Raw genomic sequence first — 17,112 nt, forward strand, 5'->3', positions numbered from 1 at the left:
ATTTTACATGTAAGTAGGAAGTAAGATATACAGGCACTGAGGCATAGAGATCCACCATGCCCTACTGGAAAGTATGAGGGGGCATGGGGGAAGACATAGGAGAGAGAAGATTGGGGGAGGGGATATTCAGTTAGGATTGCTGTTTTGGGGCAGTGGGTAGGGGAAAAATGGGGAGAAAATTTGTAACTCAAAATCTTGTGGAAATGAATAACGTAAACAAAAAAATTTAAATTTAATTAAATTTTTAAAAAAGAAAGAAAAACAACTCTGAAATAATTAAGAACTCTGATCAAACCAACAGTTAACCATGTCTTTTGAAGCCCTAGAAGGAAGCATATTACCCACCTTATAAACATAAAGTGATAAACTAAAGGTGTATAAAGAGACACAATTTTGCACAAGGACAAAAATGTTTCTCTTTGACAATCTTACTTATTACAAAATGTTTTTTCCCCCATTTAAACTGGAATTATAATAACAGCTAGCATTTATATAGCACTTTAAGTGTGCAGAGTGCTTTGCAACTATTACCTCCTTTAATCCACACAATACAGTTAGGGATGATTATTGTTTCCATTTTGAGGAGAAGGAGACTAGCAAAATAGAGAAGAAAAGGGAAAATTTTGGAATAGCTACAGGAAAACAGCCACATCAATCCATTGTTGGCAATTTAGAAATGTGTCTCAAAAGTTACCAAATTGTGCATACACTCTGACTCTGATATACTACTACTAGACCCAAAAGACAGTAAAGAAAGAAGAAAAAGTCTCATATATACAAAAATATTTATGGTGGCAAAGAACTGGAAACCAAGAGGGTACTCATCAACTAGGGAAATGATTAGGCAATTATATTACATGAATTAATTGAATGATATAAGTATAATATACTATTACGCTGCAAAAAAAAAATGGCAAAGGGAAACATTTCAGAAAAACTTGGGAAGACTCGTATAAACTTATGTAGAGTAAACTGAGTCAAACCAGGAGACTTATTCATACTATACTTAGACTATATTTATAATATAACAACTTGACTACAACAGACAACTACTCAGATCAATACAATGATCAATAATGATTTCAGAGTACTAATGATGAAGAATTTTACCTACCGTCCTGACAGAGAAATGATGGACTAAATATGCAAACTGAGACACATATTTTTGGACAAGACCAATAAAGGAATTGATTTTCCTTGGTTATAAACAGATCACAAAGATTTGGTTTTTATTTTTTATTTTTTTTCCCATCTCAATGGGGAACTGAAGTGGCAGAGAAAGAAAATAAAAGATAATTAAAAATAAATTAAAAAAAAATATTGCATAAAAATTATATATTTTTGTTTTTTTAAAAAAGCAAATGGCATGAAATGGATACTCATAGTTACATATACAATCCTCTTTTTGTGCTCTGTTATATATCTGGAAATAGTCTTTTTTAGAGTTCAGAATAAAAAAAATCATTTTTAAATATGGACAATATCCTGACATAAAATAACATTGCTTCTACAGGAAAATGAGTTCAAAATCACACCCTTTTTACTAAATAGCTCTGTTCCCAAGTTCCAAAATTCAAAGATTACCTCTCTTCAAAAATTCAAATTGATTTCATATAACTTTTCAGAAATATAGCTGTTGCATACAAATCACATTACAAGTATATAGAAAAACAATTATTGGATTAAAGTTTCTATTACAGCACATCACAATTGTGGTTGGCAAAAATACTGCCATTTCAAAGTCAACAATGCATAGAATAAGACATAAGATATGAATCTCATCAACCTCCTCATTATATAGATAAGGAAATTGATTTTAAATGGTTTGCTAGTCACACTGCTGTAGTTGGTATTAGAAATTAAAGAACTCAGGTTTCCTGACCTCTAATTCAGACTTTCCCCTCAGTGAATCTTATTTGAATATATAAGGCATCCCTGCTATAATATGCATAAAACACATGGAACATAAAACACAAGTAGCAAAAAGAAAAAAAAAAAGGAATTTCAGATCATATTAGGTATTTCCAAACTAGATTCCCACTTCTGAGTGACAAAGGGAAAGGAGTAGATAGATGCATAAACAGTTGGCTGAATGCTAAGGAGCATTCATTAGAATTTCCTTCTTTTAAACAGCTGAGGTCTGTGCTACCAAAAACCAGAATCTGGTTTCTCCTCAAAGATCTATAAATGGAGACAAATGCAAATTTCCATTTTTTGAAGGGAAAAAAGTCCTATAGTAAGAAGATATGGTCATTCCTTATGATTTTTATAAACTTTTCCTGATCTAACTATAGTTCTAGGTAAATGGCTGAAAATAGTACAAATTTACAGTTTTACAATTAAGCATATTTTTAAATATCAAATTGTTTCTATTGTTTCTGAATTAATTAGGTTCCCTCAATACAATTTAAAGTGAATACACAATTCTTTAAAGATTAAATTGTTGCTTCCTTTCTATTGTGGATACCCAAAGGGAATAGTCTTTGAGTCAATAAACAAGTACTGGCTTTAAGCTAAGTGATGGGGATACAAATAAAGCTCAAAGACAGTCTCTACCACCAAAGGGCTCACAGTCTAATAGGGAAGACAACAGGCAGAGAGCTAGGAACAAGTTATATACAAAATAAATTGGAAATAATCAAAAGATGAAAGGCACTAAGACTAAGGAGAACTGGGAAATGGTTCTTGTAAGAAGACTAACTGAGCCTTGAAGGAAGTGAGAGGTATCAGGAGGCAGAGAGAGGAGGGAGGACATTCCAAGCACGGTGGACAGCCAATGACAATGCACAGAGCAGGAGACAGAGGTCTTGTCTGAGAAAAGCAAGGACACCAGTGTCACTGGAGTGCAACAACCTCTGTGGGTGGAATATAAAGTATAAGAACAATGGAAGGTTGAGGGGGAGAGGTTATAAAGGCTTCTGAATGTCAAAGATAGTATTTTTATTTTTTATTCCGGAAGTGACAGGGAGACAATGGAGTTTAATGAAGCAAAGGATGACATGGTCAGACATGCACTTTAGGAAGACTTTGATAGCTGAATGGAAGGTGGAACTGCAGCAGGAAAAACTTATAGCAAAAAGACAAACCAACAGGCTATTGCAATTTTCCAGGAGTAGTAAGGTGACATGGACCTATGTCAAGGTGTTGACAATGTCAGAGGAGAGAAGAGGTAGAATCAATAGAATGTGGCAACAGACTGGATATGGGAGGTGAGGGAGAGTATAGAGTGGAGGGTTACTGCTAGGTTGCAAACCTAGGTGAATAGGAGGAAGGTGGTATCTTCAGCAGGAAAAGGGATATTTAGAAGGGGGAACAGTTTAGAAGGAGAGATAATAAGTTCGGTTTTGGACATATTGAGCTTAAGATGTCAATACGAAGCTTGCAGGCCACATGAATAACAAGATGGCAGAAAGACATTTTCTGGAAACCCCATGATAGCTCAAACCTCTCCAAAACAGAAACTGGGCACCAAATAAAGCAACTTGAGTTGTTTCCACAGTCTAGAACACACAGAATCCAAAATACGGTTGAAAAAAACCTCAACAACGCAAAACTCAAGAAACAATGCTCAATGACCTTGAGTTCATTTAACATCCCTAGACCCTCTCCCATGCTATCAGCAACAAAGCTGTTCTACCAACCCTGACTCTAGACTGCAGAAATCTGCTCAGGTCTCAACAGATAGGTTGGCCACATCCTTTGAGGAACAAAAGCTTCCAGGAAAACAAGCTCTGAACCACTGACAACTGAGAAACAGAGGGATGGGAGAGGTCACCAGGACAGGACACTATGAATGTGGAGAGCTGTGTTTGCAGCACTGCACTAAGCCTGAGGGAAAGAATATAGCATCTAGGTGGTAACAGTTCTCCCCCCCCCCAAAAAAAAATTTTTTTTAACATTTTTATTTTTAAAGTTTTGAGTTCCAAATTCTATCCCTCCCTCCCCTCCTCATTTCTTCAGCTGTTAAGCAGTCAGATATAGGTCATACATGTGCAATTAGGTAAAACATTTCCATATTAGTCTTTCTGTACAAGACAACACAAATAAAAGGGGAAAAAATCAACCAAAGTAAATAACAGTATGATTCAGTCTGTATTCAATTAATACTGGTTCTTTCTCTGGAGGTAGATAGTATATTTCATCATTAGTTCTTTGGGATTGTCTTGGATCATTGTATTGCTAAGAATAACCAAGTCATTCACAATTCTTCATCAAACAATATTGCTGTTATTGTGTACAACTTTCTCGTGGGTTCTGTTCACTTCACTTTGCATCAGTTTATGTCCTTTCAGTTTTTCTGAAATTATTTTGCTTGTCATTTCTTACAGCACAACAATATTCCATTACAATCATATACCACAGCTTGGCTTAGCCATTCCTATGGACATCCCCTCAATTTCCAACTCTGCCACCACAAAAAGAGCTGCCATGAACATTTTTGTTCAAATAAATTCTTTTCCCCTTTTTTGGATGTCTTTGAGATATAGAACTAGCAGCAGTATTGCTGAATCAAAGAGTATACAGTTTTATAGCCATTTGGGCCTATTTCCAAATTGTTTTCCAGGATGATTGGATCAGTTCACAATTCTACCAACAGTTCATTTGTGTCCCAGTTTTTCCACATCCCCCCCAACATTCAACACTTTCCTTTTTTTGTCATATTAGCCACTCTGATGAGTGTGAGATGGTACCTCAGAGTTGCTTTCATTTGCATTTCTCTGATTAACAGGGATTTAAAGCATTTTTATATGACTACAGGTAGCTTCAATTTCTTTGTATGAAAATTGCTTATACAGCATATATAATGTATATGTCATATATAATGTGTAAATATATCATATATAATGTATATATAATATATATAATGTTCATATCCTTTGACCATTTATCAGGGAATGGACTGTATTTTTAAAAATTTGACTCCATATATTTGAGAAACAAGACCTTTATCAGAGATACTTATCACCAAAATTTCCCCCAGTTTTCTACTTTCTGTATAATTTTGGTCACATTGGTTTTGTTTGTGCAAAAACTTTGTAATTTTACACAATCAAATTGATCTATTTTACATTTTTTCATGTTCTCTATATCTCCTTTGGTCCTGTTGGTGACAGTTCTGACTACCAAAAAATAAACTGGGACAGAGACACTCAAAAAGTCAGTTGGTTCACTTAGGTAAACTTTGAATTGCCCAGTTTGGGAGGTGTAATACCAAGCAAAGGCAACTTCCAAAGGTTCAAAATACCAGCATAGGAGCTATCCATTTTATTCAGTGAAAAATTAAGAACAGAGAAAATCAAAATATAGCATCATTCAAAATACAGCATTCACCAAGTATAATTCAATAATCTCCAAGTACTACCCCACCCCTGGACATTACATTCATTTAATCAATCCCAAAGACCCTCTTCTAAGTACTACTCCACCCCTAGGCTGTACATTCATTTAGTCAATCACAAAGCCCCTCTTCTCAAATGGAGATTAGTTTCCAATCATTAGTAAAGTACATTCATTTGTTCAATCACGGAACACAAAAAGGTCAAAAGTTCCCCACCCTTGGATCACAATTGAACCTACCCCAGAGTTACAACAAGCTTAAGCACAACATTTAATACCCAAAGAGAGGTCTTTTCTTCATCTTGACCTGAGGCAAGTTCTCAGCAATCTTTGTTCCCAGGGAGACAAAGCTTAGCAAGGCCACAAGATATATTGCCAGTGTCCTCATTAATTCATTCTCTGTCTGCAGAACAGTCCTAGGACCCCTCAAAACATTAGCAAAACCCTCTTCCAGGATTTCTGTAAACATCCAATAAGAAAATCCTTCTTCAGGGCTTCTGAACCAACAGCAAGGTTCCAGGACCTGTGCAACAACAGCACTGTCCTTCACCAGTGAACAGAATTCACTCTCTATCTGCAGAACAGTCTCTGGACCCCTGAACCAGCAGCAAGGTGTCAGGACCTCTGCAACAACAGGACTGTCTTTCTCCAGTGAACAAATCTGGCAAAACAACATCAAAACAGATAGACAAAGTACCAGCATAACAGCCATGTCTCCTCAGTCCTTGGCAGCTCTGGGTGGCAGCTCTCAAAAGTCCTGGGCAATTCAAACTGGCCCTCATCAATCCTCTCCATCTCTCTCTGCCTCCAAGATGTTGCTTCCAAAAAGTTCTTCTGCCCCTCTCTTTTCTTGTGTCTCTCTAAATTTATGTCGCCAGCTCCTCCCAGTTCAGCACTCTCTTTTCACATCAACAAGTCCATCCCACAAGTGGGATTCACAAACTCTGGGTTTTAACACGATCAATCCAAAAACCAAGCCAATACAGGGGGATCTTGAAATTCCATTACTATTACAAGAGGAGGCTGAGATCCTTTTGGGATCCAGGCCCTAAGGAAATCATAACCAGAGAGAAGAGTCAGGAAATAAGTGATTAAGAATAGTAAAATAACTGAAAGTACCAAAGATTTCAGTAAGAAAAAAATCTCAAAAGACCTAGAATACAAACACATGAGTCAACAGGAAAAACACTAACAGAAGGAAATAGTGCCTCCAGATCAAGCAAACTAGTTCAGCATCTCTAAAATACTGCAAAATAAAGGAAAATAATCCAACACTGGATGAGATAGAGGACCCTGCTGAATTTGAGAACATGGAAACACAACACATTTTTTCTTGAGTGGTTTAGAAGAGAAATGAGAATTATGAGAGCAAAATCTATACCTTGCAAAGCAAAAATAAAAAGAATAAAAAACTGGAAAGTGCAAAGTCAAGCCTCACCAAACAAAAGAAGGAACAATAGAATGGGAATGCAAATACACAGAACTGAAGAACAATCTGGAAGAAGAGTAACAAAAAAACAGTAACATTTAAAGAAACCATACTCACCACATGAGCAAAACAAACATCTCAAAGATAGGATACATACAGATAACCTAAGAATTATAGGTCTTCGAGAAGAACATAACAGGACAAAAATCCTTAACACCAGAATGAAGAAAATAATAGAAGAAAACTGCCCAGAACTTCTGAACATAGAAAACAAAATACCAATGGAAAGAATTCACAGACCTTATCAGGGAAAAAAAAAGCTTCCAAAACTGCAAAACTCTCAAGACACATGTGGTGAAATTTCAATTCAGAAACAGGTTCTCTGAGCCATCAGGAGGAAAAACCTTCAAATACAAAGGGAATGACATTAAAATAATCCAAGATTTTTTCCACACCTATTAGAAAAAGGAGTAGAGTATAGAATAGTGTGTTCCAAAAAGCACTGGAGCTCTAGATGCAGCTCAGCTTAAGCATAAAGGGGGAAAAAATGTTGGATATTCAATAATGAAGAGTTTGAAGTATTTTTAGAAAGAAAACCAGAAAATGAGATTATTTGCTTCAAACAAACCAAATAACAGAAACAGAGGAGTGAAAAAATACAATAGGAAAGGATAGCAAAAGCAATAGAGTGACAATGAAAAGACCAATAAAAAATTTCTTTGTAAATGTACACAAAGAGTGAAGGCAGAAATCTGGTATAGCTAATAGTGAAAAGACAGGCATGGGCATTATGTATAGAACCTAGCAAGACCCTGACTAGAAATGAATACTTCTTATGTGGAACATGGGAGGGTACATGAAAAGGGCCTGGGAGGATAGAGAGGAGTGAGTGATGTGTTGGGGTCAAGTCAAGGGCTAGCAATGAGGGGAAGGTAACAAGGTGTCTCAGAAACAGAAGCACCTGCAGGAGAGTGGGGGGGGGGGGGGGAGAAAGACTGAAATCATACAGACAATAGTTTGTAATGATAATCTTGACAAATATATCCATTTTGGGTCTGTTACTCAGAAGGAACAGAACAGATAAAAAAGTAGAGCAGAGTATAATCTATACAGGAGGTTGCAAGCGTATTATTTCAGTTTTAAGCAAATTTAAAAGATTAAAAATACAGGAACAAGAGAAGGAAGCCTAGTAGAGGGCATCAGGGCAAAGATTAATACAGGCAGAAACAGAAATGATACTGTATTAGAACAGACTACAAAACAGACAGAAAGAGAAAATAGGAAATGGACACTAGGTGGCGCCATTGATAAAGTACAGAGCCTAGAGTAAAAAGATCTAAGTTCAAATTCGACCTTACTAGCTGTGTGACCTTGGGCAAGTCACTTAACCTTGTTTGTCTCCATTTCCTTACCTATATAATGAACTGGAGATAGAAACGGCAAGCCACCCTAGTATCTTTGCCAAATCTCAAAAGGGCTCATGAAAAGTTAGACATGATTGGGGGGTAAGAGGGGAAACTAAACAACAAAACAGTTAAGAAATGGATCACGAGACTATCACTGTAACATAATAAGAGTAGTAATTGGAGACTTTAATTGATGTTAACATCTGGCTGAAGCTCTCTCAGTACCAAAGTCAAAATAGCAAATCATTTCTTAAATTGCCTTAATAATTCCACTCTCTAAAACATAGAGGAACTACTTAGGAGAAATGCTTGATGGGGTACAGATGCTAGGAACCAAGGGGGCCAGTGGCTACCCATTTTAGAATGAGTGGCAGAGAACACAAAAGCCCACCTTTAATGGAGTATACCCATAAGATTTAGGGAGAACAGATTTCTGTCATGATTACAGTCTATTCTATTCATGAATGCTAAAGGAATTTTCCTTAAGTGAATATGTGATTCTTTGTTCAACCAACTCCAGTGGCTTCCTATTGCCTCTAGAACAAAATTCAAACTCTGTTTAGTTTTTAAAGATCTACACAATCTGGACACAAAGAAAATGCATAGACCCACTCAGACTTTAAACGTTTACAGAATATAGCACTAACATCAGATGAGCAACTGATACAAAAACATGGCATGGTCCTGTAAGACTTATGTTAGTGTCCTGTAAGACTAACACTGAGATGGCTAGGTAGTGCAGTGGATAGAGGATTGGGTCGGGAGCCAAGAATTCCTAAGTTCCAATCCTCAAACACTTACTAGTCATGTAACCTTGGGCAAGTCACTTGACTTCTGTTTGCCTAAGTTTCTTCAACTGTAAAATGAGATAATAGCATCTATCACCAGGGTGTTAAGAATCAAATAATATTTGTAAACATGAGGCTTAGCACAGAGTAGATGTTTAACAAATGCTTCTTTCCTCCCTTCCTTCTCTACTCAGAATGAGCTAAAGGCTTTTAAATTTTCTTTTTATTGTATTAGAGAATTGAGGACAAAGAACAAGATAGGGCTACTGCTCAGGGTGGACATGCAAGAGTATAGAGCAGTTCACCTCTTATTCTGCTTTTGTATTAAAAATAATAAAACAAAATGCAACATACAGTTAAATCTAGGATAGATAGGAAAGTTATAATAAGGAATCACCTAACTTCCTTTGATGAATTTAAATCATGAAGATCCAACAAACTTCATTTCATGGTACTGAAAGAAATGTCAAATACAATTACATTTTTATTACCAAAACTTTTTTTATAAAAGACAACCAGAAAAGGTTGTTCCAAAAAAAAAGTTGCTCCAAAGTACCCATATAATCAAATGAGATCGTAGGGAAGGATTTTATTGTTGAGACCAGGTCATAACTGAGCTACTGTTATAGATCTTTGAAAAAACATGGACAGTTGGAAAGGTATCATCTAAGACTGGAAATGTGCAAATGTTATCCTCATCCTCAAAAAATGGAGGGAAATGTAATCTACAAAATAAAAAGCAATGAGTCTGACATTCTAAAATGGATTTAAAGGAATGATAAATAAATATCTAGAAAAAGAAAGTAATAATCACCAAGGGCTAGAATAATTTCATCAAAATTGAGTCATGCCAGACAAACCACATTTCTTCTTCACAAGTTATCTGTACTGAGAGACCAAGAAAATGATGCAACTAGAATTTATTTAAATTTTAGCAAAGCATTTCACAGTTGCTCATGCTATTCATAGAAAAGAAAGAAGAAACGTAGGCTAATTAGTTATATATTTAGGCAAATTCAAAAACAGGTGAATAGCCAGGAACCCAAGAACAGTCAGTCATTAGAAGTTCAATAGAAACTTAAAATGAGGTCTCCAGGGAGTGCCTTTCTTGAGCTTGATGATTTTATTTACTATCTCCAATGACTTAAAAGCATAGGTGACATGTTTATCAAATTTGCAGAAGAAACAAAGAATAGCTAACATGTCAGGTGTCAGGATCCAAATGGCCCTTAAGAGGCTCCAAAATTAGGTCAAATCTAGTAAGATAAAAATTAGAGAAATAAATGTAATGTTTCATGCTAGTATTTGATTTTTAAAAATCAATGTTAAGTACAAGACAAAGGAGTAGCCTCTTCAGATACAGTAATATCTAAAAATTATGTGAAATTGGTGGATTGTAAGCTCAGTGCAAGTGAACATCATAACACAGTAGCCAAAAATGTAATTATGCAATCTTAGTATGACTTAAAAAAAAAAGTATCCAGAATTGAGGAGGTAATATTCTCACATTTGAAATACTGTATTTGATTCTGGGCATTTAGGAAGGGAAACACTCATAATTTGTAAAAGTAATGCTTCAAATTATTTCTTTTCAAGAAATTATGATAGCGAAAGATAAGGAAATATGAACATGAAGACAAAAGTAATCTACTTTCAAGTAAGGTTTACAAAGAAACCACTGGGGTCCAGAAGGAAATTATTACATACCTAAAGTTTTACTGATGCTTGTTTAACCAAAGAGTCCACTTTTCTTCAAAACCCAAACACCATATTTATAAATTCCAGGAATTATAGCTCTAAATATAACTCATAAGTAGAACTGTCAGCATTTAATGAAAATAATTGAGATGCTTTATCTACCTAGACTTCAAATGAAACAACCACACTGCTGTAGTCTGAAGGTCAGAATTCTGCTTTCAAATGAAAGGCCAAGTAGGAATAGCACAAAACAAATAACCAGAAAGGTGAGTAACAGTGAAAATTTAAGCCTTCCCATCTACAAGTCAAAGCAACTCTTTATAGACTATACATACATATATGTATGTATACAAACATAACACATCTGAGCTGTAGATGATTAATTTTAGCCTATAAATGTGGGTTTAAAAACAATCTAAAAGCATAACTTTCATGATTGCAATATTCTCTAAAAGTAAAATAAATCTCTTAATAGTATTTTTCAAAAAAAGTTTTGAAGCTGATTTTTTTCCCAAGGAAATGATCATAAAATTAAATTAGTAAAGCAGAAAGAAGGTTAACCTCTTACAGTTAAGGCTCAATCTTACACACTACATTCAATTTCTAAAGACAAGAGCACAAAGTAAAATTTCAGCTCAGCATTAGAAAACTTCTAAATAAATCAGGCAGGCAGAACCAAGATGGTGGAGAAGAAGCACAAACTTGGTGTGGGCTCTGGCTCCAACCACTTCTAATACCTGTAAAAAAAAAAAAAAATGACCCTAAACAAATTTTAAAGCTACAGAACCCACAAAGTGACAGAAACAAATCTCCTGCTGAAGACAGCCCAGCAGGCCAAAAGGAAAGGTCTATTGCAGCACACTGGGAGGCAAGTACAGTTCAGCCTGAGCCCAGCCTGAGCCTCAAGGTTCTTGCCCAAGGGCAGCCCAAGCAGACTTCAGGTGAGTGAATCACCAACAGTTGTGGTGGTTTCCAGACTTCTCAAGCCATAAACGCCAAAAACAAAGTAAAAGGTCAGTGTGGAATTCTGTTGGAACAGGGCAGGGCAGAAGAGCATGGTCCGGCCCCTGCCCCCAGGGCGAGAAACCAGGAGGCAGCTGCTGCAGCTACATGGCTGCCTCAGGAGCTAATGCCCAACAGATCATAGGGTTACCAAGCAAACATTCAGAAGGTAATTGCTCTTGCTTTAACCTGCTTGCATCTGGATCATGGTCTTGGGTGGTAGTCCTGGGGTGTGTGGCCAGGTGCCAGAGCTTTTGGGGGCTGTAGAGACAGCGCTCTCCTAATAGCTCTGGCAGCTTTGAAAACCCCAGCTATCTGGGACAAACCTCTCTCCATTCTGGAAGCAGAGTTCTACCATGGCAAAGAGTTCAAAAGTCAAGTAATTGGCTGGCAATATGAGCAAGTAACAGAAGCCCAGACCACAGAATCCTTTTTTGGGGACAAAAAGGATCAAGGAATGGAGCAGGAGGAAGACAGTGAAGTCAGAATTCCTGCATCAAAAGCCTCCAAGAAAAATATGAACTGATAACAGGCCACGGAGGAGCTCAAGAAGGATTTTGAAAACCAAGTAAGAGAAGTAGAGGAAAAATTAGAAAGAGAAATGAGAATAATGCAAGAAAATCATGAAAAGTGAGTCAACAGCCTGCTAAAGGAGATCCAAAAATACAACGAAGAAAATACCTTAAAAAAAAAAAGACTAATTCAAATGGCAAAAGAGGCCCAAAAAGCTAATGAGGAGAAGAATGTCTTAAAAGAAGCCAAATTTACCAGATGGAAAAAGAATTTCAAAAACTCACTGAAGAAAATTACTCCTTCAAAATTAGACTGGAGCATTGGAAGCTAATGACTTTATGAGAAACCAAGATACTATAAAACAGATCCAAACAAATGAAAAAAATAGAAGGCAATGTGAAATATCTCATTGGAAAAACCACTAACCTGGAAAATAGAACCAGGAGAGAGAATTTAAAAATTACTGGACTATCTGAAAGCCACAATCAAAAAAAGAGCCTAGACAACATCTTACAAGAAATAACCATGCAACATTGCTCTAATATTCTAGAATCAGAGGGCAAAATAGAAATTGAAAGAATTCACCCATCACCTCTTGAAAAATGCCAAAAAGAAAACTCCTGGGAATATTATAGCCAAATTCCAGAGTTCCCAAGTCAAGGAGAAAATACTACAAGCAGTCAGGAAGAAACAATTTGAGTATTGTGGAAACACAATCAGGATAACACAAGGCCTAGCAGCTTCTACACTAAGGGATCGAAGGGCTTGGAATATGATATTCCGGAGGTCAAAGGAGCTAGGACTAAAACCAAGAATCACCTACCCAGCAAAAATGAGTATAATGCTTCAGGGGAAAATATGGCTATTCAATGAAATAGAGGATTTTCAAGCATTCTTGATGAAAAAAACAGAGCTGAACAGAAAATTTGACTTTCAAATAGCAAGCAAGAGAAGCATAAAAAGGTAAATAGGAAAAAGAAATCATAAGAAATTTATTAAAGTTAAACTATTTACATTCCTACATGGAAAAACAATAATTTTAACTCATAAGCCTTTTCTCAGTATAAGGACAGTTGAAGAGAATATATATGTATGTATGCATACATATGTATGTATAGGAGGGTGTATGTGTATATAAGTATATATGTAAGTGTGGGGGCATATGTATGTTTGTGTATACACAGAGGGCACAGGATGAGTTGAATATGAAGGGATGATGTATAAAAAGTAAAATTAAGAGTTGAGAGAGGAATTTATTGGGAGAAGGAGAAAGGGAGAGATAGATTAGGGTAAATTATCTCATATAAAAGAGGCAAGAGAAAACTGTTACAATGGAGGGGAAGAGCAAGAAGGTGAAAGGGAATGGGACAATCTGATTCTCACTGAATTTGGCTTAAGGAGAGAATACTATACACACTCAATTGGGTATCTTACCTTACAGGAAAATAAGGGGGTAGGGGATAAGAGTGGGGATGATAGAAGGGAAGACAGATTGGGGGAAAGGGTAGTTAGAAGCAAACATTTTTGAAAAGGGATAGGGTCAAAGGAGAAAACAGAATAAGTGGGGGGGCAGGATAGGATAGAGGGAAATACAGTCTTTCACAATATAACAACTATGGAAATGATTTGGGTAACTACACATGTACAACCTATATGGAATTGCTTATCTTCCCAGTGGGGGTGGGTGAGGAGGGAAGAAGGAAAAACATCTGGAATTCAAAGTTTTAAAAACAAATGTTTAAAAAAGTTGTTTTTTACATGCAACTGGGAAATAAGATATACAGGCACTGGGGTATAGAAATCCATCTTGCTCTACTAGAAAGTTAAGGGGGTTATGGGGGAGGATACAAGAGAGAACAATTTTCTCAAGGAATATTCAGTAGGCTTGCTATTTTGGAGTGGGGGTAGGGGAAAGACAGGGAGAAAAAATTGACTCAAAATCTTGTGGAAATGAATGTTGAAAACTAAAAATAAATAAATTTTAAAAAAAATTTTAAAAATCAGGCAAAAGTCACATGGTCTTCATAACCCATATCATCAATAAATTTCAAGAACTCACAGAATTCGTCTTAAAGGATGAGAATGCCAGAAGAGTCCTTTAAAAGTTACCTAGTATACATGTGTAAGATTCAATGGCTTGTCCGCCACCACAAATCTAGTCACTGGCATTCAAATTCAGATCTCTCAAATCCTTTTATCTTTATCATACAGTTACTTAAGAAAGCATAAATGAGGAAAAAAAGTACAAATTAATAGTTTTATAGAGAGATGTGGTACTCTCTTCTCCCTTCAGAAAAACAGAATATTTGCTCTTCTACAGTCCTGTGGCCCCTCTCTAGTTTTCCTGTGCAGTATAGCAGAAACTGCTAACTTGGATGCAGAAGCTAGTTTCAAATATTGGCTCTGCTAATTGCTACCTGTGCAAGTCACTTAAGCTTTCAAGGCCTCAATTTCCTCAACTATAGACACAATTGCAGGTGATCTCAAAAACTAGTATTTCTACATTCACACCATCCCTCTCATCCAACTCCTCTCTCTTGCCACAAGGGCCCTCAACACCTCTACCACTCTCACAACTCCAGTATATCCTACATACTGCAACCAAACTCCAGTGGCTTCCTACTGCCTCTAGAATAAAATATAAACTCCTCTGTTTGGCTTTTAAAGTCTTTCACAACTTGATCCCAAGTTCTCTTTCCAGCCTCACTGGACAATATTCTCTTCCTCATGTGGTGAACAAGTCAATAAAGACTTATTTATTCAACTTAATAAACGTTTATTAAGCACCTATTATGTGCCAGGAATTCTGGCAAACACTGGGGATTGGGGGGGGGGGAAGCAGGGAGAGGGAGGTAGGGAAGAGAGCGAGGGACAGAGGGAAAGAGGGGGGGCAGGGAGAGAGGGAGAGAGGGAGAGAGAGAGAGAGAGAGAGAGAGAGAGAGAGAGAGAGAGAAAGAGAGAGAGAGAGAGACAGAGAGAGAGAGAGAGAGAGGGACATCTTGTCCAGAGTCAAAACCAAGCAGAGAAATAGGAGAAAGTTATTCAGAAAGTCTAGGTCCCATCCCTCTATAAAGAAAAGTTTAAGAAGGATTTTAGTGCTGTCCTTTAGCCCCACAATCAGAGGGGAGATAAGGCTGGGGGAGTTAAAAATGTACTGAGATCAAAAGCTAAGTAACCAGAAATTAAGCCAAAGTGACCAACCCTCATTCTGAAATGCTCTGTTTCCTCAACTCTACCTCTGAGAGTACCCTTCCTTATATACATAGCTGAAGCTCCAACTTCTGTAGAAAGACTTTCTAGACTCCCCCAACTACTAGTAACCTTCAAATTATTTCATATATATTTGTATTTATTCACTTTATATTTGTAATATGTCTTTTTTTCTCTGTACTTGTCTCTCCCATTAGTATACAAATGCTCTGTGACAAAAGAGTGTTTCATTCCATGTACAACGGGTCCCCAGCATCTAACCCAGTGCTTGGCATGCAGCAGATGATATAAAGTAGACTTCTTGAATGACTGACTCCAGAATCTTTCAAAGATTAATGATGTAGAAGTATTAAGATGTTCTGCTACATTGCAGAAGATGGTTTATTAAAGAGAGGCAATACATGGTCTGGTGGTTAGAGAACTGCTCTTAAAGGTAGGTCTGGATTCTTCAAGTTCAGTCTCAAACATGTATAATCAGTGAAATCACAGGTTCAAGCCTTATCTATGTCCCTATAAAAAAAACTGCCTAATAATGAGAGCTGTCCAAAAGTAGAACTGGCTGCCTGGATAGCTAGTGAGTTCCCCCTCATTGGAGATCTTCAAGTAGAGAATGGATTATCTCTTGTGGGAGACACTGTGGAATGGATTATTTTTCAGGTAATGGCCTAGATAGTTTCTTCCAACTCTTAGATCATATAATAGTCAAAACATGCATGAAGAGTTGAGAAAAAAATGCATCATAGCCTAGCGTGGATATTAAGAAACAGAAATGAAAACAACCTCTTCCTGCAGGTTACTCTCTATCACATTGGTATGTAACAACCTCAGGGTTATCCTTTATTCTTTTCTGTCCCTTATCCCCAATATGCAACTAGGAGACACAGTAGAGAGAAAACTGGCTTTGGGAGTCAGGAAGATCTGAGTCTGTGTCCTGCCTCAGGCACTTAACAGCTGTGCTATTGTAATGGGAATGTAAATTTTTAAGATCTTCCCTGCCCCTAGGCTAAAGTGCACTGGGAGCCTGGGGTGGGAGGCTTGTTTTTCAGTAGATACTTTTTGATTGGCCAGTGGGTCCAGAAGGTTGTTACATTCTCTGAGCCAGGAGAAGGCTATATAAGCCCTGATGTGAGGCTTTGTTTTGGGGCTCACTTTGAGAAGTGTTCTGTGATTTGATATGGATTATGGGAAGCCAGTTGTCCAGAGGGCTCCCCCCCCCCTTTGAAAAAGCTAGATGGTGATTTGGTATGGATATAATGGTTGGACAGTTTGGAAATCTACTTGATCTTTCTGTCTTGATAATTCTGCCTGTATACTGACCTTTTTCCCCTGAACGAGGTAAAGGATATATGTTTGACTGATTGAAGTAAGCTTGTTAACCCATTCTGAGTTGCTTTCCTTTATCAAAGCAGATCCAAGAACCTGTATTGGCAGCAAACCCTGAGGACGCTTGGGGTGCTTGCTGCTACAGCTATCCAGAGCAAATCACTTAACTTCTCTCAGTCTCAGTTTTCTCATGAAATGAGGATAACAACTAACCCTCCTTCACAAGGTTGTAAGGGTAAAATGAGAAAATATCTGTAAAGCTTAAAGCTCTATATACATGTTAACTATTATCATTGTTATTATCCAATCAACTGCCAAGTCTTATCAATACCACCTTCTATCTTCTATGTCTCCAGTTAACAGAACTCCCCTAGTTCAGGCCCTCACTACCATGGAGTATTTTAAT

At 37.0% G+C, this 17,112-nt stretch overlaps 1 protein-coding gene across 12 annotated transcripts in view; it reads right to left on the minus strand.

Moving 5' to 3' along the window:
* Positions 1 to 17,112, minus strand: part of CASK (calcium/calmodulin dependent serine protein kinase) — a 490,128-nt gene that overhangs the window by 375,664 nt on the left and 97,352 nt on the right. The gene's annotated exons all lie outside the window — the stretch shown is intronic.

The sequence above is a fragment of the Petaurus breviceps genome, unplaced genomic scaffold (genome assembly GCF_028583685.1).
Source record: "Petaurus breviceps papuanus isolate PSGF00001 unplaced genomic scaffold, PetGlider_PUasm1.0 90700, whole genome shotgun sequence".
In the NCBI taxonomy this organism is placed as follows: Eukaryota; Metazoa; Chordata; class Mammalia; order Diprotodontia; family Petauridae; genus Petaurus; species Petaurus breviceps.